The sequence below is a fragment of the Python bivittatus genome, unplaced genomic scaffold (genome assembly GCF_059951505.1).
Source record: "Python bivittatus isolate LINGU-HERP-01145 unplaced genomic scaffold, Pbiv_v1 ctg000610_np1212, whole genome shotgun sequence".
Lineage (NCBI taxonomy): Eukaryota > Metazoa > Chordata > Lepidosauria > Squamata > Pythonidae > Python > Python bivittatus.
In genome coordinates, this window is record NW_028277088.1 from 10,227,972 (window position 1) to 10,253,201 (window position 25,230).

Consider the following 25,230-nt stretch of genomic DNA (forward strand, 5'->3'; position numbering starts at 1 on the left):
TAGAATAATCCCAATTGTAAGTATTGTCCTTACTTTAAATAGACCTAATTTGCCTTTACAGCATGCAGATAGTCCTTGTTTAGTGACTGCCTCATTTAGTGACTGTTTGCGTTATTATGGTGATTAAAAAATAACTTTATGACCTTCACAGGTCTGTAAAGCAAAGGAAAGCTGAAGTAAGATCATGAGCACGGTTGTGGTTTCACTTAGCAACTGCTTTGCTTAATGTTGCTGATCCCAATTGTGGTTGTTAAATGAGGACTACCTGTAACTCACTTCTGCTGCCATACGGTGGGCTCAGTTGGGGAGCTTGCACCTTTGTTGCAGGTACCTCAGCCCCAAAGTGAGTGCAGTAGGAAGGGGCCTCCAGGTGCATGAACAACCCAGCTACTGCAAGAGTTTGCAGCCATGCTGCAAGAGGCATCTGGGAAGCCACCTTCCACAGAACATAACTCAACTGGTAACCCAACTGGTGGCATATAGCACCAACTTTTCAAATCCAGTAAACAAATCCAGGATTTACTAAACATCTGAAAAGGACTGGAAAAGAAAAGAAATGCCAAGGTAGTAAAAACAGCCACAAAAGGGGTACATTGACAGTTTTAGCGACTGCACTTTTATCAGAATTTACCAGTAGAACATTTAGCTAAGCCCCTATCTTGTTTTTTTTTTTCCTTTAGCTGCATGGCAAACAAATGTTTAAAAGGAGGATACTAAAACAATTTGCAAAATTGCCTGGATTAGGAGTTCAAAGGAAAAAAAACCCAACATTTTGCAGAGACTTCCCGGTGATGATGATGGAATATCCGCAAGAAATACCACTTGCCTGCAAGCAAGAACTGGTAGGACCACAAAATAGACAAAGTAATAGAAAATGAAGAAGCTAAAGTGCTCTGGGACTTTAAAATTCAAACAAACAAGCAGCTGCCACATAACACCCCAGACTTAACAATTGTTAATAAGAAAGACAAAAAAGTCTGGATAGTGGACACTGCAATACAGTACCTGGAGACAGCAGAATAGAACAGAAAGACCTGCAAATAGAAATAGAATGACTGTGGCAAAAGAAAGCAAAGATAGTACCAATAGTAATAGGTCCCTTGCAATCTCAAAACATCTGGAGTACCACTTGAAGACCATTGGCATTGTCAAAATCACCATCAGTCAATTGCAAAAGGCAGCTTTACTTGGAACAGCTTACATCCTGTGACAATATCTTTAACACCATCAAAGAACAACATCTGCCTACACCAGGTCCTTGAGAAGGACTAGATGGGTGGATAAAAATGCCAAATCCAGTCTAAACATCTGGCTGATCATGCAACCAACAACAACAACAATAATCCATTGATGCCTTTGGGAATAACTCTGGGATACCTTTTATCAACTGTATGCAGTAACAGGGATCTAGCTACCAGATAATTTGATATGGATAGTCAGTATTTTTCAAGTTCCCAATTCACAAGGTAGTTTTTGTGTTATGTATTTCACTCACATAGCTGCAAATCTTTATAGAATGCACAGTGTTAAAATCCATCTGTATATCTGTTCAAAGACAGGCAATTTTGCTATGAGCGTAGCTGAGTGATCCAACAAACGTTTTGGAGACACACTGTACAAGTATCTACTCACAACAGAGTCTTCTCAGAAAGACACAGCTAGCTCAACAAACACAGATGGATCAGGCAACTTCCTATGTGGGTGGGAATGAGTTTACAGGTTATATTATAAAAAATCCTCATGGCACATTAATCTGCCTTGACACATTATTTAGGGATTACTGTTTTAGTTTCTTAAAACGTTGGTAACTCAAGCACTGCAATTATCCTTCCAATGATGATCAGACAAATGCTGAACTGTGAACATGCGCACAGCTTTTAAAAGCTGACTGCTACCCCAAAGGTGGAATTCTATACTAGTTGTATCTGACACTAGCCATTACATAATCAATCTTGGCAGGAATATGCTGCTGATAAGCTATCTGGATGCCCATTTCTCATATATTTTTGGCCTCTGATTGGGAGAAAATAGGAAAACAAATTCTTTTGACTACTTAAAGCATCTTTCAGGAAGAGCAATGCTCTTGAAAATGCTGTCAGCATTGTGACAGTGCTAACTACACTTTGGAAGCTAAGGTAGGTCACCACATTTCAGAGTTCTAACTACAGAAATAATCTACTATGTAGGCAGCTAATTAATGTAGTATCTCTACACTGAGAATTTAAAAAACAAAGGCTTACAATACAAATAGATTTAATGTTCTTAATATTTTGGAGTTTATGGATGGTTTTAATGTATTCGTGTAAGCTGCCTAAAGTTGCTTGAGTAGGCAGCATACGACTAATTGTAATAAATAAACACAGTAGTTTCTGAAGTACATTTCCTATCAGCATGATACTAACTACTTTAAATTAAAGTAAGTTCCTAGATTGCTGCATAATGGCTGAAGAGGTGTGCTTGAGATAATTCAAATAATTCATCTAGTAGCTGTGGATTGCATTTATATAATTGGTGCATCTATTTGAACACTGTCTGGTCTGAACAGTAACCAGACTGGGAACAATCCAACAGCTTTTTGCAGGTCTGCCAGTGACAACTCAGCATTCTAGATGCATAGCTACAGGACACTGTCATGGAGCCAACTGCCTTTGCTGTAGCTAAGAGTCCAAGAAGTGACTTCAGAGGACTTTCCTCTTCATTTCTGGAATCCCAATAAATGTACTGCAACTTTCCAAATTAGGATACACGTTTTAAAACCATGCCATCCTTTCCTTTAAATGCATTTCACAGTACAAATGAATTTCATAGGTGAGTCAGAGATGTGTCATCTAATTTTTTTCTTGTATTTCATTGTATGAAACTTAACACTCAGTTGCATAATAATGGTTTTGAATTAACATCCTTTCAATAAGGCACTGCAGAAGTATAATTGTTTTGCTGACAAATATCTGTGCAGTTAAACCGAATATTATCAACAGAACTAAGATGCCTACCATTCCATTAATGTTTATTTCTTCTAATAACTCATAACCATTCCCTTTGTGTCTTAATTTGAATTTAAAACTATTATACTGTATATATCTGTGTTGCCAGTAAGCAAATAAATGTCACCCCCCCCTTTTTTTTTTGCAGTTGTGGACCACTAAACGATTTGGAAACTACAGTATGGGGACCTGGGAATTAAGCAAAAGTTTTTTTTTTAATGGGATTTTTTTGACAACCAAGATGATGATTACAGTGGCATTTGTATATCCCTTCCCACTTTCTCATAAAGTCTTTTTTAAATGAAGTTTTGTGCCAACAAACGTAATCCAAAATTGAGCGTGAAATATAAGAACTTGAATTATTTCTTTACCTCATACCATAACAAAAATTATTAACACAAGCTTCCTAGTCCAGTATGTTCTTTGGTAAAACTCTCTGAATACCAAGGAGCTATGGGTGAGTAGATCTCCAGCTCAACTAAATCTAGTTTTTCAATATTTATTGTCATATTTTCTATTGACACGCAGCACTGCACCTGTGTACTGGAGATGTGTTCGCTATTATGTTTTTAGTACACACATTACTAGTTGTATTACCACTTGCATGAACCAACTATCAGCCACTGATCCATTTGCATGAACCACTTGAGTGGCAGGGTTGAGTGATAAGCAGGACGTGGGTTAGTCAACTGATGGCAACATATGCAACTGGACTGCAATGTACCACTTGGTGGACCTCCACAGACTACTGGTGGAGTGTGGATTACATGTTCCAGGTCACCAAATAAAATTATTAGAAATAATTTCAATTTTTTCAACACCGAGAATTTGCATTAAAATCAGACAAAAACCTGTGCTTGGTGGACTTTTGTTATAAAATCCAGGGTTGGTAGAATAGAACAGTATAAACGTCTCCCCCCCATTACAAACTTTTGGCATCATTTTTTGGTGACTACAGCAATATTGAATTGTTTAGATATCTTTTCTGAACTCTGACTTAAAATGTTTTAACAACCTGGAGGCAATAGTGCACCTCTCTTGATCCTTTTACAACTCTTGGCAGCTTTTGATACAATCAAATATAGCATCTTACTAGATCATCTGTGGGGGTTGGGGATCCGAGGCATTGTTTCACAGTAATTCTCCTCTTTCCTCAGTGGATGGTTGCAGTTTGTTGCGATGGGGGATGAGAAGTCAGATTCATGGTCCCTGATTTATGGGGTGCAAAGGTGTGATCCTGTCTCCCCTGTTTTTTAGTATTTATATGAAATCACTGGAAGTCATCTGATAGTTTGGGGTGCAGTATCATCAGTATGCTGATAATACCCAATTATACATTGCCATCTCAGGCTATAGGGGAGATGCTGTTGATGTTTTATCCCAGTACCTGCAAGGGTCTGGATGGAAGAGGACAGGCTAAAGTTGAACCCAAACAGGATGGAGTTGCTGTTTGTACACTTAAGTTTTCCACTGATACCAGTGCTGTCTTTTGACAAGCAGGCATTACCTGTGAAGAAGCAGGCTTGTGATTGGGGTTCTTCTGGATTCAGTTCCTACTTGAAAAGTAGATGGAGGTCTTGGCTAGATAGGCCTTTGCCCAGCTCCAGCTGGTACAATTACTGCCTTACCTGGTGCAAGAGGGCCTGGCTACCATAACTCATGTCCTCATTACCACCTGACATATTACAGCACTTTACATGGGGCTGCCTTTAAAGACTACTTGGAAATTATAACTGGTACAGAATATGGCAGTATGGGTGTTAGTGGACTCCCAACACTGGAGGTATATAATGCCAATATTATGTGCCCTGCCCTGGTTACTGATTCAGTTCCAGGTAAAGTTTAAAGTAGTGATTTTAACTTATAAAGCTCTTCATATGGCTACCCGCAGGACTGCCCCCCTTCAACCTTGATTGGCCCAACCTACTAGGGCACTGAGGGAAAAGTGCCTTGTGGCCCCACACTTCTGGGAGGAGAGACCAGAAGGCACTGCTTCTTAATGGTAGTGCCCGTTGTTGTGGAACTGTCTCCCTGCAGAGATCAGGCTAGCCCGTCCTTTTCTAGGGAGCATTCCAGTGAATGTTGCTTACTGTCCCATCTTTTACTTTTTATTGGTTTTCACTTTGTTTTTTATTTTTATACTTTTTTGTGTGTTTTAATCTTCCCATGGATGTTTTGATTTTTTTTTTCTTTTCATAACTTGTATACTGCTGAGGATTTGAAATTGCAGTGGAACAAATCAACAAACCAAAACAATAATTGCAAAACAAGTCCACCAAACCTACTTTTTGAGCAAACGTGTACAGTTGAAATAATTCAAATAATCAACTATTCTGGGCATCTTAAATGTACAGAAAGCTATAACTCAAAATGAAATATTTATATTTATACTAATGTAACTTCAATGTTACAAAAGGGAACCTACAGAAAAACCATGATCACAATTTTCATCACCAATGTCTTTTCAGGTTCCAAAATTCATATTAGGACAAATCACATTAGGCTAACAGAAAAGTTACAAACTCAGAGTTGAGCAAAAACAACAACAAAAACTAATATTGAAACTATGAAACCCAGATTTAGTCATTCTGTTCAAATGGAATGCATGAGGAGGTTGCAGACATTCACATTAAACTCTGCCAGGTGCATTGTCCCAAGGGCTTCTGGCATGAAGAAATAATGTTTATTGCCCAGTATAAATATAAAATCTAGCTGTTATTGTTTCTAATCTTAGATTAAGTATACTGGTTCTTCTACATATTATAACTGAATAACATGTAAACAACCTAATTCACATTTATTTACAAGCAATCCAAGCAGGAATCTGCTGGTCTACATCTTATTGAAATGTTTGCTAAACTAATCTAGCTTGCTCTTACCACAACAGATCAGCTCAGTAAATGAGATGCAATAGCTACTCTCAGTATTAATAAAGTGCATTTTAATTTAATGGCTGGTTCAAACATCACATTTACCTATAAAGTAGTTTGTCTGGTTTCAGTCTAAAGTGTTATGTGAAGTGAACCATTGTTATTTATGTGTGAATTCAGCCACTAGTTAAACAAATGTCTGAATCCAGCCACTAAGTAATGAAGGTACTTTTCAGACTCTTCTTTTTTCTTTGAAAGCAAATGCAAGCTGCTAGAATTTACACCATTCCTATGACAGCCTTAAGGCAAGGAAAAGATAAACTAAAAGGCGAGAGGTTTTTTTTTCTCAATAAAGGCAATAACTACAATCAACAGACAATTTTTACCCTTAAGTTTACCATAAATAAATAAATGATTATGGTACCAGAAGACAAGCTCAATAGTTGGCAAAAACTGAGACAGTACCAAATTATTATCTCCAATAGACTATTTTTCTTTCTATATCTCAAGGACAAGGCCATCAGGAAAATGTCCTATAAATTAGAGGCTCTGAGTCACCACACCACAGTACATTAGCAACCATTTAACTTACTGAGAAACAGAAACTGAAATCTATCAAATAATGTGATACAGTACATTTGCTATATATGTAGCAAGGATTAAGTCTGTGCTTATTATGAAGCCAGACCAGTGCTGCACTGCAGGCACCCATTACCAATCATGGACTTAAGTAATTCAGGAAAAAAATCTAGTAATATCGAAGACATCTACTAATAGTTGAAGATATGGTATATACTTTTATAACTATATAATACAAAGTTAAAAGATTTTATACTTTATAAAATATTGGTTCATCAGCTTTATAGTCTAGTTATAGGATCTCAACCCAGACAGTAAGTTTACAGGAAAAAAATGTACCTTCTATATTTATAGTTTTGTAGATATATACTTATGAGAAAAATCTTAACTTGGAAGATATGAAATAACAGCAGGCAAAGTACATCTCTTTCTCATACTGAACTCTGAAAAAAACACAAAGCTTAAACAACAAACTGTATGCCAATACCAAGTAATAAGTTAAACAGTATTCCTGGTGTACGATTCCTAAAAAAGGTACTTAACTGTCTATGACACTAAAAGTCAATAACCAGTTATTTGTACCTGTGAGAGGCTCTGGAAATTCCTAGACTGTCCTAATTCAATTAAGAGAGAGATGGGTGGTGGGGTGGGAATGATACAGAAATAACTCATCAGAGTATTTCACCAACGATCTTTATGTAGGTCTATTTGACATAAAGCTAATAGCTCACTATACAGGAACTGGAATCAGGTTTTAAAAGTTTTGGGAAAAAGAAAATTGCTGTTTTGGTTTTTTTTTTTTTTTTTTTACACATGGCAAAGTTGCTTCTATCAGAAATAGTACAAAATGCTTGAACGGTACATTTTGTTATTATGTTTGAAGGGAAAACCCAAAAAATGTAGCTGGAAATCTGTATCACAACACAATATGAATAAATCAAGAGATGTGTCCGTGTGTATTGTATATAAATATATATACACACACACACACACACAATTTGATATATATATATATATATATATATATACACACACACACACACACAACACACACACATACACACACAATATACTGCGTGTGTGTATGTGTGTATACACACACACACACATATAGATGGTGACATCCAAAATATACCTTCAAAATCAATCATGAAGCACAGGCAAGAAAGACAACTGTTTTGGAATAGCTTTCACAGCCCCCAGACGGGGATAGAACTGAAAATCTGTGGATAGATCTCAAGTATACAGTGCAGGCAAGGAGACCTAAGAATATTTCTGAGCTGCAAGAAACAGTGCAAAAACAGTTCCAAAAGCAAGAACTGAGAGACTTTTAGCTGGCTACAGGGAGCTTCATTTTCTGCCAAAGGAAGTGTTATAAATACTGAATGAAAGGGTATCCAAACTTGTACACCATCCATATTTACTGTTTTCTTATCTTGAATAAACAAACAACTACACATAACTAGTAAGAATGCATTCAGACTTGCAGAAAGATTTAATGTTTAACTCTATACTATATAGATGTTGTGTCAGGGATTCATTGAAACATATAATTTGACTAGGGGTGCTTAAAACTTTTACATGTACTCAAACTGAGCACTAAGTGAAGCATGGCAACTTTTTATTTGTGAAGCAGAGTACAAAGGAAGCTTCAGTGTTTCAAATGTATTTACTTGATCAATTCAGATTGAGGTAGCCAAGGAAAGAACACACTTTTAAAATGTAGAAAGTATCACAAGCAATAAATACTAGCTTTAACTAGATTATGTTTTAGATGATATTTAAAAAAAAAAGCTATCCTAAATGAATAGTTCCTGGAAAACTGCCAAATTTTATTTAAAAAAGATTCTAGTGTATTTCCTTTCAGTTCACATATTAACCTGAAGAGTACTGAGTCCCAGTAACTGACATTACTGAGTATGAGAAACAAACATGCTAGCTTGTAGAATTTCATTAATATATTGTAGGAAAATGTATTTATAAATTATTCACACTGTTAAAACTGGATGTTTTCAGGGAAATGTAATTCAAAAGTATTTTTAATGTTGGGAAATAACATAACCATGTGTCATACATTTGAGTAACACTTTATAAAGAACCAAACTGAACTGTAGTTTAAGCAACACACCTAGACCTTCTTAATTATACATACCTTAGAAGCCTATTATTTGAAGTCAGCTTCCTCTATCAAGTATTTCTAGCTATTAACTTGGTACTATAATAACCATTCATGTATCACATACATTTGTGCTGTTGGCTGCTAACATTTTGCAAAGTGAAGCAGAATTTCCACATATTTTTCGGTCAGTAGAACCAACATATACTTAGCCATTCTGCTCAAAGACAAAATTACAAGAAAAACAAAGATCTTCCTGCTACTCATCCAGTTGTTTTTTTTTATTATTATTATGAATTTCATTTTACTGTGCTGATACACTTTCAATGGCTGGCTCAGAACTATCGATATAGGTCAAGCTCAGATCTTTAGTTCACTTTAGATTGCTCCTGTATCTTGCTATATGGTAGGGATAAACAACCTTGTCTCCCTCAGTTCCATTTTAAATCTGCTTCTACTTGGAATCACTTACTTACAAATTGGGGTGGGGGGTGAGGACGGGACACAGGGGAGTAAAGACATCTTAAAAAAAATGGATATCACAAGGCAGATGAGTGCTGCTACCCACTGCTCCCAATAGTTTATCCCCAGTGCCACGCTGCCTTCAACTATAACCACAACCAAAAAAGATTGCCTGCTTTTGCTATACAACAAACTGTATTTTTAATATGGCATGAGCATCAGCTAATCAAAGTAAACAAAACATACAGCTAAAAAATTTTTATTCACATTCAGGACTGTGATTCCATATTGGCTTGCCATGCTTGGGGAGCCAAGGGGGATGTATATATGGGGCATCACAGGCAGTAGCAAAAGATGCTAGTTAACTTGTAAAGCAGAAAGATGCTGTTGCACATAGCTTGATCATTTCCTCTTAGCTTTTTCTGCCAATAAGCAAGGCTAAATGAAACTCTACATCTTCTACAGCCTATTTACTATATCATCGATAAACTCCAGCTTGATCAGAAACAAAAAAGCTGATCATAAGTCAAGAATAAATCATAACTTACTTATACATATTACACAACACTTCTTTATTATTGTGGCTTACTACAATATTCATATACAGACATTATTGTTCACTTTAAATACAGAAATATTTCTAGCTGGAATCATGTACAGGAAGAGGTTCAGTTACAGGATTTCATTAAAAGGAACTTAATCCTTCTGCAATACAAAACCAGAACTAAGTTAATATATCTGCCGCTATATGTTCCAAATACTTCTTATACTGACTGCCACCATTTGGCTGCTAAATCTAATGGGCAGTATATAACTTCTTACTTCACAGTAACATTGAGTCAATAGCACAAATGACTGATTAGCGCCTGTGCCTCTCCAATCACTGAAGATCCACCAGTAACAAACATTAGAAAATGTATTATTAGGTTACCTTTTAAAGATGTGAATCAACTACTGAGAAAAATGCAAGTTTTTTGTTCCTCAAAGCATTCCTTTTATTTTTAGTTATTTTGCAAGAAATAACTACTTCAGGAGAAGACAATAAGGAATGCCAATTTCAAGCAGGGAAAAGACCTGGAACTATTAAAATCATACATACTAGATACAAATGCATGTAATACTATACAAATACTATCAGAATGTAGTGGCTGAACCAAAAAAGTAGAGGCAAATGAATAGATTAGATTTTATCAGTTTAAAAGTATAACCTAGAAAATACCACAGAAGTAAATGAGAACTGCATCTAAATACATATGCTTACAATGGTGATGCCAACTTCTAGGCATAACTTACCCATTTCAAACAGAAGTTATAATTAGAAGATAATCTGGCATCTATTTAGCACTCTGCCAGATATAATCACTTACAAAAGAGTAGCAGTTTTTGTTGCAGTAAAACCAGCCCAGTGTCTTGGGGCACCTTAAAGATAACAGAATTGTTAAGGCCTAACCTTGATATTAAAATTCATTCTACTGGATGCCCCTGATGAAGGAAACATTAGTTCACAAAAACTTATGCCATTACATTCATCTGTTAGTCTTTAAAATGACTTTAAAAGACTTATTATGTTTGCCAGATTTGTAACAGAATTAGAATATAAGAACCAATTGGAATGGTAACTCTTCTGTAAGCTGAATTGGCTTTATAATTGTATCATATAACTCTTTAGACTCCAGCATACTTGCATACATCCTCTCAATTGGAACTGGTGGTTATGCAGAATCAAAATTTAAAGTAGCAGTCTAGAAAGCCTTCCATAAGTCACTTTTGGCACAAAAGACCTGTTTAATCTTTTGATGAAGACCAACAAACTGTAAAAGTCACACAAAAAGTCAAGCAACTGTAAAAGTCACACAAGAGTCTAGTAGTCAGTGCTTGCATTTCAAACTTGTTTATTTCTGGAACTCTGCAACTTTGGTCCTTAATAAATGCCTCAGATTAATAAAAATGTCAGCTACTTAAATATTTTCACACTAACTGGAACAATAGAGAATGTTATCCACTCATAGTTAAATATACTAGATGGAAAAAGATTCAGTTTATGCTTAAATACCTTGAAACAGAATGTTTTACACATTAGTAAATAACCTCACATATATTGACTTTTGAACCCACAAACTATATTGTGACCACAACTGCACTGCTCTCTAGGATGACATTTTAACACTGCTAGCGTTCTCAATGAATAACCTGTTGATTAAACATTCATATTGTTACAGTAAAGAGAGTCCCTCTTGTTTTACAGATGAATTATCTCCATCATGAACATAACTCCTTTAACTTATTTCTAAAATACGTAAATCGTGACACAGTCACAAGTAGATACACATTATAGGTATTGGCTCCAGCACTTCGAAACCAAAATGGGAAAGGTATGAATTATCAACAGAACACTGAATCCTAAAATATGCTTCTTTCAAATCTTGTGGGAATGGCATACAACAGAGGTAAAACACTTGTTTCTCTTTTTGATGACACATAATCCTAGTAGGCATCTTTTTCAATCTTATTTTCTTTACTCAACCATTTTTGATTTTACTTTTTTAAATGCCAAAGCAGAATCACCATGAAGATACCTGTCTATGTCAGCAATCAATCTGAATGGATCTGCCACCTTAGCTTTTCCAATTTAAGAGACGTAAGAGGAAAAAAGTTTATGCACAAGGCATCCTGCATCCCATTTAAAACAATTCAAGATAAAGCTGCCACAGAGTTCAGGGAGGCCAACGAATTCAAGTCCTTCAGTTTAAGGTGTATTAAGTATGGGCGAAACCAATGAACTAAGGCATGGCAAGAGAGGCGGGTCGATCCAGGAACTTTAGTATTTTGGAGTTTGATTTTAACCCTTAACTTTAAGGCTGTCAGTCAGAAAGTCACGAGGGGCTCAATGGCAGAAGAAAAACAAAAAACAGAAAGAGAAATGAATCCGACACCGCCGAGGCTTCCTCCCTGGGGTGGGAACGAGGCTGGGTGGCCGCCAGGCATACGACAATTTGGGGCAAACAGCCTTCTCCCCCCGGTTTTGCGGAGACAGGAAAGCCACGAAGTCGGCAAAGAAACACGGGGAAGGGAAGCAGGGAGGCACCCCAATCTCAAGCCCTACGTTTCCTCTCCGCGAAGGCCGCCGAAGCAGACGCAGTGCGGAGCTGCCGGCAAAACCAGGCCTAAATCGGGACCCATCCGCTGAGGCCCAGCCCCGCCCCCGTGAGGGCCTCGGGTGAGAAAATGGCGGCGGCCCAGGGGTGTGGGGAAGTCGGAAGCGGCGGCCAGAGGGAATCGGGCCTCACTCACCTGTCAACCAACAGCTAACAAGGCCCCGGCGGGCCGGAGGAATCTCGCTGGAAGGTCGGGTCGGGATCCTTGGCCTCTGCTGCCGCCGCCCCCCGCCGCCGCCGCCTCCTCCTCCGCCGCCAAGTCCCAGGAAGGGGGTGAGAGAGAGAGCGGGGAGAGGGGGAGAGGCGGCGGCGGCGGCGCCCAGGCGGGGGAGGAGAAGTGGCGGCGGCGGCGGCGGGGAGGAGGGAGAAGCGGCAAGCAGGAGGGGAAGGGCGCGGAGCGGCAGCGGCAGGAGGAGGCAGCGGCGGCAGGAGCGGCGGCGGCGGCGGGTCCGAGCCCCGGAACGTTTCGACGCCAAGAAGCAGCGGGGACAATTCGTTCGCATATGAGGGAGAGAGAACGCCAGGGAGACCCACGAGCCTCGCTTCCGGCTCCGGGCGGAAGTCCCGCCCCCGTCCGCGGAAGATATTGGCTGATGCCTGAAACTTCGCTCCCCGTTTCTTCCCCCACCATTCGCGCGCGCGGCTCCTTCTTTGCCCCCACCCCTCAGCTAACCTCCTAGAGGCGAAAGCGCAAGGCTATGGGACAGGGGAGGAGAAGTAGGCCGGCCGATTTCGCCGTGCGTGATTGGCTGGCGGGAAAGACATCTCTTTCTCCCTCGCGCGCGCTGGGAGGAGGGGCGCGGCGTGACTTGAGCCGAGCCGCACGTGAATCGAAGGAAAAGTGACGTCACCGACCCTTTCTTGGACACGCTCGCACGCGCCCGTGTGCGCGGTGGAGAAAAAGGGCGGAGGAGTCCAGAGCACGCTGCGGCCCCTCCTCTTTCCAGAAGGCGTTCTGAACGCGGCTGTTCTTTGAACAAGATTGTCCTTCTTTCAGCTTCCTTAGTGGAGGAGGAGTAAAGTAGAGGCTTGCGAGGAGTGGTTACTAGTGACGCGGTGATAGCGGGGGCGTGTGGGAGAGGCCTGGGCCTTTTCTGGCGGTACGAGGCGCTGCAGAGCGAGGCAGCAAAGGAAGGATAAGGCCGAGCGAGGCCGGGCTTCCCCGCCTGCAAAGCCAAAGCTGACGTTGCCGCAAGGTGCGAAGGGGAACCCAACCCCCGTGGTTGGTGGACTTTGCCTTGAGGCGGAGGGTGCCTATCCCCAGCGAAAGTAACTCAAACCCCGTTAGTTTCCTAACCAGTTTCCTGAGGAAAACTGCAAGCAGCAACTATCACATACTCGAAGGAGGGGACCGCCATACCCGCGATCCCAAAAGCTTTCCTGAACGCCAACAGGGTGGGTCTTGAACCGACGGTAGGCCCTTCTCATGCGCCTTGGGGCCAGTCGCTCTCTCACTCCCGTTTACCTCACAGGGTCGTTGTGTGTTTGAAGTTAGACGCCCCCCCCACCCCCGGGGTTTGGCGCCTTGAGCTCTCAGAAGCGTTTGTCTCCAAGTACCAATAATCTCTTTAGATTTATTTCACTAGAACACGTATAACTCCCCGCTAGTTTGGGGGAGATTTTCCCTTTATTTTCCAAAATTCCTAGCAGGCAAGATTGAAGCACAGGAGTAGAGTATGCACTTCTGTAGATCTTAAGAGGAAAGCTCCACTGAATATAAACATGGATTGGGTCACACCATGAACGTTGCAAGAACTGAAAATATTTGCTAGAAGAGAAACTGAACTAAGCATAACTTCTGTATTGAAGACTACTTATTGGAGAAATTCTCCTACCAAGAGTTTTCTATTTATCTAGATGTGAATTCTAGTACAGACTATAACTGTATGCACATACGCTGAATTTAGTTCAATAAAGATTTGTTGAGCTTAAATCAAGGGTGTTCTTGTTAACAATAGAAGGTTTTTACAGCTGCTTTCTAGTATGTCTTTTCTATTTCTTTATTGAGTCTACAGTCCTGGAATTTCCTGGTCATCTATAATGCAAGTCTGACCTTCTTTAGGCTTTAGAAATACAGTAGTCAAGATCAACTATGCTGCCACCAAATTACTTTTGAGAAGCACTCAAATTCTTGCCACCTAGTGGTTTGAGGCAGATAATGTCTGCAGAACTGTTGAATGGATCATTCTTCCAAGTAGATTACAGGTCCTCATTTAGCAACCACAACTGGGAGCAGGAATTGGTTGTTAAATGAAACAGTCGCTAATTGAAACTGTGACTGTGCTTATGATCTTATTTCAGCTTTTTCCTTGTTTTACAGACCTACAAAGGTTGTAAATACAAGGATTGGTCATAAAAGTACTTTTTCATACCAAGTTGACTTTACCGTCTGTTTGCGGTTTCAGTCATAGATAAGTGATACAACACTAATTGAGATGCAATACCATAGTAAAATCCATTTAAATTAATAGTGTTTATTTTTAAATAACTATGTCTAGAATTTTCTGGATGCTATTTGATGCTTTGTATGCATCATAGGTATGAAACAAAAAAAAATTTAGAATTCATAATCTCAGTCTTTTGGAAGTCAACCAGTATCGATTTATGTCAGATATGATGCATTAATTATTCCACAAACGGTAAGATCTATAAACATGAGCAAACTTCCACAGGATATTTCTCATAAAGCATTACATAATACATTTCAGTTATTACTGGAAATATTCACTCTTGTAACTAAATAATTGATAAAAAACTGGAATAATGGCTATATAATCAGTTTCAAAATACTTTCTGAATATTTATTTTGGACAACAAAGCATAAACTATAACGCAAATATAGTTGTGTGGGGTCCTTGGTGCTCTCTGAGCTTGGTTGTTTGCTTGCAGTTGTTTTATTACCCAGCCAGATAACATCAGTGTGAGTGAGTATGGAGTTTGCTCTCTGTTTATATACTTGCCATGGCAGTTTTGGTGGGGGAGTAGTTTTCTCCTTGGTAGTTCTTTGTTTAGGGTATTGTTTTCTACTTGGTTGTTTGTCTGGTAATTTCAATTTCAATTTCAATTACTTTATTACAGTCAATTAGACCAGTACAATATTAAAAAGAAGGGAAGGACATGAAATACGTCCCATCCAAATAAGGGATTATATATCCGAGGTATACTAGCCAAGATACTTGTCAATTATAGTTAAAAAATCATTTACAATAATTTGTGCACCTGGCTTCAATCATCCTAAAATTACACATTATAAACCAATAAAATTAAAAGTATCGGTTTTTAAATACATAAATATAGAACACAGAATGCTTATAAGTCTGGTATAAATCCCTGCTTATCTGGGTGTTGGGTGTTGGAAAGGATGTGTACTGGACTTTTTGTTTGGTCGTTCTTTAGGTTTTTGAGGGCTGCTCTGTCCTCTGCTTTGAGTTGGTTCTTCTTGGAAGAACCTGATCAAGAGAACCCACAACAACCTAACCAAGAAAGGTAAAATCATAAAAGAAGAACAGTGATGGGTGAAAAGAAGTGGACCCGCCCTCCCACGCTTCTAAGGATGCCCAAAAATACACAAGCCCAACAGACCTCTTCGTCCAAGTGTATTGTTACTGGGACCTCAGCATATGACATAGCCAAATAACTTACAAAAAGGCTTGGACATCTCACAGAGGGGAGCGAATATTCTATCAACTCCCACCTATAGTGCCTCCAAAAAAATCAAAGACCTAAAAACAGAAGAAGATTAAATTATGGTTTCATTTGATCTCACAGCACTCTTTACATCCATAGATCCAGAACTAGCGAAAGAATTCATGGCAACAGTACCACACAATACACCCAACCTAGTCATATACACTAAGATCGAAATACCCAGAATCATGGACCTCATCAACCTCTTCCTCACTACCTTCTTTCAGATTGATGGACAAGTATACCAACAAATCAGAGGAACACCCATGGGATCAGCATTCTCAGGACTTATAGCAGAGACCGTAATGCAACATCTATAAACTATAGCACTCCCACACATGCAACCAAAAGAATGGATCCTGTATGTAGACCACACCATCATAATAAAAAAGGAACTAGAGAAGAAACATGAAACAACAGCATCTTCAAAGGAATAATATTCAAAAGGGAAGAAGAAAACAACACACTACCCTTCCTGGATATCCTCATCAGCAGAGGAAACTACAGCAAATTAGAAACATGAGTCTATCGAAAAACAACCCACACTAACCAAGTGCTCCATTACCAAAGTAACAACCCAATGTCCCACAAGAGGAGCTGTGTAAGAATGTTATTCAGATGAGTACAAATGCAGTCCAGCAACTCAGAACACCAAAAAAGGAAACAGATCACATACACAACATCTTTCAACAAAATGGATACTCATGCAATTTTATCAAAAAGTGCCTGACCTCTCAACCACCACAGCACAACCAACACAAGCTATCAAAGGGATAACACTACCTTACATAAAAAAATCTCAGAAACAACCAACAGACACTTACAACCACACTGCATCACCATAGCACACAAGCTAAAGCCCTCCAAAACATCTTAAACCAAAAGGGTAAAGCCCCAGTAGCTCAAGAAGAAAAAGCAGGAGTCATCAACAACATATAGTGTAAGGGCTGTAACAGCCACTATGTAGGACAGACAGACAGGCAGAAGACTAGCAGAGGGCATCCATGAACACCAATTAGCAGTCAGAATATACAATGAAACCACCTTAATCTCACAACACATGGACAGATTTAACCACAGTTTCAACTGGGAAACTGAGCATCCTAGATCAAGCTAAATCCAAAAACATTAGGGAATTTCTGGAAGTTTGGCATTCAGACAAATCGGCCATCAATAGTTACATAGAAATAAACTAGACTTACACACCATACAAAAGAGACAATAAAACAGCTAAGAAGAAAATGAAAAGACCAGAACACATCCTTTTCAGCAGCCAACGCCCAGATAAGCAGGGATTAACACCAGACAAACAACCAAGCAGGAAACAATTTACTAATCAAGGAATTACCAAGGGGAAAACCACTCCCCCACCCAAACTGGCAGAGCAAGCTACTATATATAAACAGGGAGCAAACTCCACACTCACTTGCACTGATGATGTTACCTAGTTTGGTTATTAAACCTCTGCAAGCAAACAACCAAGCTCAGAGAGCACCAAGGACCCCACAGTTCAACCCTAAGCTACATATTCTCTTCTATTGGAATAGATAGTTGTCTCCCTAGCTGATGTCACTGGAATTTCATTATCTTTAAATAAGAAGGGACAGTTTATAAGAAGTTAGCAGAATTGTTTATTTTACAGGGTAGGCAAGCTTTTTTTCTGTCAAGTGCCTCTGTAATTTGAGGCTATTTAGCATGCCACTAGTAGGTCGTGCTAAAATAAATGGGCAGAGCTAGAGCTAAAAGGGGCTAAAGATACCATTCTTTGGCTGTGACTTCTATTTAATGAATGCATACATCACTGTGTTAGCTCTGTTACTTGTTGCTCTTTAACTGAGTTTTTTTTTCATGTGCTGAAGACCTGAATCTAATGTCATCTTTGACCCAAAGTTGTGTGTTACAATATTATGCAAACACACCTTCATTCCTTCCCCCAGTTTCTTATTTCCAGTTGCAAGTAGTATGTTTATTTGCTGTAATTTCATAAGAGTGATGATATGCTCTGGATCAATATTCTTCCCTTTTTTAAAAAAAAATCTAGCCATTAAAATGCCTTTTTAATATGTACTGGGGGAGTTGTATGTGTGTTATCACATAAGATGATATGATAGAGGTGTAGAATGGGCTTTGAATTCTCTGTATCTTAGGTGGACAAAATGCCACAATCAAGTAAGGCTCCTGCTGCTGAATGCCAGGTCAGTTAACAACAAGCCCCCCCTCATATGTGACTTGATCAACCAAGGAGGGGGCAGACCTGGCATGCATTACCGAGAACTGGCTGGGGCCCAAGGGGGGGTGCCCCTCTCAGAAATGTGCCCAACTGGGTTCATGGTGTGGCACCAGCCGAGATGCCAGGGCAGGGGAGGAGGGGTAGCTGTTGTTATCCAAGAGGCTCTGGTGGCCTTCAGGGGCATGGCTCCACAAGTTTCCAGCTGTGAGACACTGCTCTTTAGGTTGGGCTCCCGTGAACAGTTGGGAGTGCTGCTACTGTACCAGCCTCCCTACTGCGTGGCAACCTCCCTGCCTGAGCTGCTGGAGGCCATCTCGGGGCTGGCAGTAGAGTACTCCAGACTTATGGTTCTGGGGGACTTCAACCTGCCGTCCCTGGGATGGACTTCGGAGGTGGCTCAGGAGTTCTTGGCCACCATGGCGGGCATGGGCCTGTTTCAGATTGTGCAGGACCTGACCCAAGACAGTGGCCACATGCTGGATTTGGTCTTCTTGATGGAGCAATGGCAAAGTGATCTGAGGGGAGATTTACAGCTTTCCTCCTTGTTATGGTTAGATCACGTCCTGGTGACCCTGAGTTTCTCCTATGGTACCCCCCTCCACAGGGAGGCAGGACCCATGTGACTGGTCTGCCCCTGGCGCCTGACCCGTTGGGGTTTCAAAGCTGGGGGTATTCCCGTGGATCTGCTGCACGGTCCAGCAGAGGCCTTGGCTGCTGCCTGGACTAGAGAGGTGGCTATGGCCTTGGACAGGATCGCACCTGTGTGACCTCTCTTGCCACATCGGCCCTGACACTCCCTGTGGTTTACGGAGGAGTTGAGGGTCCTGAAGAGGGTCAAGAGACGTCTAGAGTGCCGCTGGAGGAAGACTGAATCTGACCGAACACAGGTCAGAGCCGCTATCAAGGCCTACATTGTGGCAATAAGAGCGGCAAAGCGTCATTACTTCTCCGCCCTTATCATGTCTGCAGAATGCCACCCGGCGGCCCTGTTCGGGATCACTAGATCCCTCCTTGGTGAGGGGGATGTGGTGATTCATTTGTAGGGCTGCATGGAGGAATTTTTGGAGCATCTGCAGGACAAAGTCGCTCGGATTCGTTCCAAGTTGGACTCCAAGTGGGGCAGGGTCTAGGGAGATACCGGGGGACCATTCTTACCCAGTTACCTGGCAACAGTTTGATCCTCTTGATCCTGAGGAAATGGACAGGATCCTGGGGACGGTGAAGGCCACCACTTGCCATCTTGACCCATGACCCTCCTGGCTGGTGAAAGCAGCTCAGGAGATGACATGTGGTTGGATTCAGGTAACGGTTAATACATCCTTGCAGGAGGGGGTATTCCTGGCTGCCTTTAAGGAGGTGTTGGTGCACCCCCTCCTCAAGAAACCCTCCCTGGATCCTACGGTACTGGACAATTTTCACTGAGTCTCCCACAGAAAGTGGTGGCATCACAGCTCCAAAGGGTTCTGGAGGAAACGGATTATCTGGACCCTTTTCAGTCACGTTTCAGGCCTGGTTATGGAACAGAAACAGCATTGGTCGCACTTATGGATGATCTTTGGCGGGAGCAGGATGGTGGAAGTGCAACCATTCTTGCTCTCCTTGTTCTCTCAGCGGCTTTCGATATTGTCAGCCATGGTATCCTTTTGGGACAGCTCAGGAAATTGGGGGTGGGCACCAAGGTTCTGTGCTGGTTCACCTCCTTTCTCCAGGGCCGATCCCAATCAGTGGTGATAGGGAGCGAGAGGTCCCATCCCCGGCCCCTCCTTTGTGGGATGCCACAGGGTTCGGTTCTCTCTCTGCCACTTTTTAACATCTACATGAAACCGCTGGGCGAGATCATCCGTCATCATGGGATGAGGTATCATCAATATGCTGATGATACTCAATTATACATCTCCATCCCAGGTGAGGTAAGTGATGCCATGACTGCCCTTTCGCGGTGCCTGGAGGCTGAAAGGGTCTGGATGGGGAACAACAGGCTTCAGCTGAACCCTAGTAAGATAGAGTGGCTGTGGGTTAATGGCTCCTCTGTATCTGGGACTTTGTCATCGTTGTTGCTGGATGGGGTAGCATTGCCCCAGACAGACCCAGTGCATAATCTGGGGGTCCTCCTGGACTCATGGCTCCTGCTCAAAGAGCAGGTGGCAGCCGTGGCCAGGAGGGTCTTTGCACAACTTTGGGTTGGGCATCAGTTACGCCCTTTCCTGGATCGGGATGCCCTTTGAACAGTCATTCATGCCCTTGTTATCTCCCATATAGCCTACTACAGTGCACTCTACATGGGGCTACCCTTGAAGAGTATTCAAAAGCTACAGCTGGTCCAGAATGCAGCCATGCGGGCTATTTTGGGAGTCCCCAGAAGGGCCTGTGTAATGCTGTTGCTCCGCAAGCTGCATTGGGTACCAGTTTGCTTCTGAGTCCAATTCAAGGTGTTGGTTATCATCTTTAAAGCCCTACATGGCATGGGACCAGGTTACCTAAGGGACTGTCTCTTTCTCATGATGTCAACCCATCCCACCGAGTCACATAGAGAGGGCATACTTCGGACCCCCTTGGTAAAAGAACTCCAATCAGTGGGGTCCAGAAGGCAGGCCTTCTCTGCTGTAGACCCCACTCTTTGGAATATTCTGCCCCTGGAGGTGAGATTGTCCCCCTCACTCCTGGCCTTCCGGAGGCCTTTGAAGACCTGGCTCTGCCACTTGGCCTGGAGTGGGGAGGGATGTCATCAAATGTGGGGATGGCTAGCTCCTTAGAGGCCTGTTGTCCTCAGCCCCGGAATCCATCATTTTCTTGGACTTTCTCTTTTTGGTAATGTTTTGTATAATTTTTTATGCTTTATGTATTTATATATATTTATTGTTTTAATGGTTTGTGTGAGCTGCCCAGAGTCCCCCATTGGGGGGGGATGGGCGGAGATAAATTTAATAAATAATAAATAAACCTCACGCACTTGAATTCCCTTAGCACAACTATGTATAACTAAGTTATGGCAAGAACCACCTTGTCATTTTCATAAAGATCAAAGAAAGAGATCTACTGTATCTTGCTTACATACCCTAATTTAAATATTAGTCTTGTTCACACTTCAGGCTGAACCACTGTTTATTTAACATTCTTCATTGAATCAATAGGCTGGTATAAATGCCCTCCGGGGGCAATATCTGTGAGAGATTTCCAAGAAAGAGGAGCTGAAAGCTAGTGTGATCCTCACGAGCTTTATTAAAGGTAAATACTTACAGGAGTGAACACGCTGAAATACGGCGTTAGCTTAGTTCAGGGTATACAGTCACCCCTAGTATAAAAAAATGAGCCATATCGCCCCTTACAATCTTGCCGATAAACTTCCACTTCCCTCAGGGGTGCCTAGGTGTGGACTAAATAATGTGGTGCTTGCACAAGCAGGATTTCTATATGGCAATCCTCCAGCTCTAACTGAATACAAAAAAACCACCAACAATATATTACCATACTTAATAAAAGTGAACATGCAACAATCATACAAAGAAACACCAAAACCTTTTTCTACCATGCTCCCCATCCAAAAACATTAAGCTCCCCCAGCAACCCTTCATTTTTCAGGTGGTATTGTGGTACTTCCTTAAACTGGATGCTTTTATTCAAAAATTCAGCCTTGTCCGGGATGAACAAATAACATTACTGCTTAATGGCACATATTCCTCCTTGGGCAGCCATTGGCACATCAAGGGGCCTGATTTACTGCTGTAGGACATCAGTGATAGCATTCAAGGACTCTAAAATGAGATTTAAAAATACATTAACTTTAGTCATCATACGTCCCACTCCAACAGAAGATATTAAAAAATAGCCCATAGTCCCAGATTCCACAAACACTCCTTTTTTTGCCTTCTACTCTTTATGTCATAAAAATCCTCATTACTATCATTACCATAAAAAAACTTCTCATTGATTAAATAAGATAAAGAAACAAACTTTTTCTTTAACTCTTTGGTAAAAAGATCTAACTGATAATAATCTAATGGAAACCCACTATGCCCACATAAAGCAAAACAAATCCAACAATTACATTGATCATTTATTGAGGCATACTTATGCTAGATGTCCTTCTGACCCCAATGCTCTGCAGAAGCTACTGCAACCAAAATAAATGGCAGGCTCAAAAAGGTGCTCATCTAGGAGTTAGAAAACGGTTAGGCACAATGACAGTTTTATCCTTATTGCTGCTACTGCTAGCACTTTTGCCTTTACCAGTCTGCCATCTGGTTTTCAATATCATACTTCCTTTCCTGTGGATCCAAATCCACTCTTGCCTCCCTGGCCCACCTATCTTTTTTACTGGGCAATTCATAGCTTTCCCCAAAATTAGCTGGGCAATCCAGTCCCCTTCCTCAATAGGCAGAACAGCCTGGAATTTTCCTCTATTACACTGCCTAGCACCTGGATTCCCTTTGCAGCCCCACTAGAACTGGCAGCAATCCAGCCAATCAGCTTTTAGTGCTGCTATGACCACAGATCTAGAGGTACAGAGATCTATCCTTATTGCTTTCAGTGCACCTAATGGGCATTAGTGCATTAAAGCCAAAGTGGGGGTTTCAGGGGACATCCGAATCATAAAGTTTCTCTGATGCGGTTGTTTACTTCAACTGAACTCTCCCGACTATTTAATGTTTTCTGGAGGGGCTGCTGGAAGAGTCGGTTTGTTATTAACCTCTTCCAGGAATGTGACCGGCCCCAGAATTGCCATTTGTTCAATACTTAATGGTGATGAATTGAGTACACCTCTCTGTTGTAAATAACCTTTCCATCTGACCCTGACCTCATTTTTCCTGTTTTGGAGTCACTTATCCATCCCTTTATTGGGGATGGCTGTTTTAACTGTGACTGGGTTGTCTTTTGTGATTCCCTCCACATGTTGTAGTGCATAGGAAACTGCTAGCAATTGCTGTACCAATAGGGAATACATCACCACCTCACCTTTGAACAGTTGTGATCAAAATCCTATAGGCCACTTTTTCTGATCAGAGTCAGTTTGCACATCCATCCTCTCTGACTCCCACTGCAAGTTGAAAAGGACCCCCTTGATCTGGAGCTTGTAAAGGACCATCTTTGTTGAACTAAAAGTTTTGCCTGACTGAAAGCATTCCAATTCCATACCATCCCCTTCTTTACGAGCTTGTATAAAGGACAAAGTGTTTGTGCTATATGTGGGAGGAAACCACCAGTAACCCAGCATTCCCAAGAACTGCTGCGACTCCTTCACTGTCTGGGGAAGGGGGAAATGTCGTACCTTGTCAACCACAGTGTGAGATAAAGCCCGTGTCTTTCCTTGACCACAGGACTCCTAAAAATTGTACATCGTTTTGTAGGTCAGTTGAATACTTCTGCAGTAAAGATAGATCATCAAGAGTTATGATAATCACAACAATGCATGCCCCCATACCCTGATAGAGTATGACTGAATGCAAACAATGCTGAGACATAACTTGAATTGTCCATTGCATTCCTGATTAGGTAAAGACAACATTATACACTTTAACTGCAGAGAACTTTAATACCATTTAATTCCCAGTAATTTCCCAAAATCAAAATTTGCAAAGCTGGGAAGAGGAAATCTATGTATTGGCATAGGAATTTATTCAGTGTCTGGATTACTTCCAGAACACTTTTCCTTATCACCCAGTAGAGTTTAAAAGCTAAAACACATGAAGCCAACCCACCTTTTTTCCCCAGTTTCTTTTCTGAGATTACCTAGGTCTCCTCAAGAGGAGCAATCAATTTCTCCTAACATTAGCAGCTGTAGGAAAGGAAATTTGCTAGAAACAATTGAAATTCAGATCTTATTCTAATGAAGGGGCTTAACGTCCAGCCCATGTACTGCAATAGCTTTTACACTAGAGTAGGAAGCAAGCCTCTCCCCACCCCTCCATGTCTAACAGACTGAAAAATTTTCTTCAGGGCTCTTGTTCTGTTGTTTCCAAGGAACTAAAGCCCCCAAAGCCATAAGAAGGGTAGGAAACCCTTCATAAGATTTTTTTTTTAAAACATTAGGCTGGGAATTCTCCCCTAACCTCTCTTTTGAGTCAGTCTTGACTGGTAGCATTGTCGGCAACTCTTTCAGAAGAGGCTTGCCAGTGCCTCCTTCCTAGGGCTGAGTGAGTGACTGGCCCAAAGTCACCCAGTTGGCTGCTTTGCAACAAAGGCAGGTCTAGAACTCACAGTTTCCCAGTATCTAGCCTGGTGTCTTTACTCTCTACACCAAACTGGCTCTCTGCAAAAAAAATTGTTAGCCCTTCCTTTTGCTTGGCTTCAAAAGAAAGGAGAGAAAGAAAGGAAAATAGTACAAACATTTGATAACAACCTGCCACACCCTTTGCAATGGCAAGGAGTTCCAAATGCACACACTGAATTAGATCTTAACTTTCCCAAAGCAAAAGCATATCAAACTTCATCTCTTTTGCTCCTTTACCTAGAATGTTCTCAAATTCATTATTAAGGACAAATCCAGAACAAACCCAACATTCTGTGTGTTTGGACACACAACATATGCTCACTTCAAACTATCTGAATCAACAACGATCGAATCTCCTTCTCCTGCTCCAACAGCAGTTTCTTACTTTTCCCCCTCAAGCTCCATTTTTCACCACCTACCTTTTTAAGGGCTTCCAACAAAAGCCATCTGGTCCGAGCAGCTAGCATTCATCTGTCAGCTTTTACTGCTGAAACTTTTAAAGTTTCCAGGCACTGCCTAATCTCCACCAGGGAATTAGTAGGCATCTTTCCAGGCTTTGGCATCTCTAGCTGGTCAAGCCAGTCCGCAACTGGATTCCAGTGCGACCTGGATGGCCAACCCAGGATTCTCCCCCAAGCCCCATCCCCCTATCTGCCTTTTTACCCCAGCCCATTTCTTGGAAATCCTGTTCATGATGCCAGTTGTAAATGCCCTCCGGGGGGGGGGCACTATCCATGAGAGATTTCCAAGAAAGAGGAGCTAAAAGCTAGTGTGATTATCACAGGTTTTTTTTAAAGGCAAACATTTACAGGAGTAAACATGCAGTCTCCCTAGAGCGGACAACAGGTATTTATACTGTGTTCTGCCAGGGCATGTCTGTGCCAAGGAGCTGGTTTTATAACCATCATGCTGAGCATAAGCAAAACAAGTGTGAGAAAC

General features: G+C 41.2%; 1 protein-coding gene and 1 long non-coding RNA gene across 3 annotated transcripts in view; both read right to left on the minus strand.

Annotated features, from left to right (window-relative positions):
* Nucleotides 1-12,708, minus strand: part of LARP4B (La ribonucleoprotein 4B) — a 54,234-nt gene extending 41,526 nt beyond the window's left edge. Inside the window, exon 1 of one of the 2 annotated variants that reach the window (XM_015887820.3) lies at nt 12,303-12,708. The gene's annotated coding sequence lies outside the window, so the exon portion shown is untranslated. The remainder of the gene's footprint in view (nt 1-12,302) is intronic. The other variant, XM_007426754.3, reaches the window with a different exon arrangement.
* Nucleotides 12,709-21,143: 8,435 nt separating this feature from the next.
* On the minus strand, nt 21,144-24,909 carry LOC112540468 (uncharacterized). The gene is made up of 3 exons (XR_003084551.2): nt 24,711-24,909; nt 23,350-23,443; nt 21,144-21,835 (listed from the first exon to the last, which is right to left on the minus strand). It is a non-coding gene; the product is annotated as an uncharacterized LOC112540468 (long non-coding RNA).
* Between the last annotated feature and the right edge of the window lie 321 nt (nt 24,910-25,230).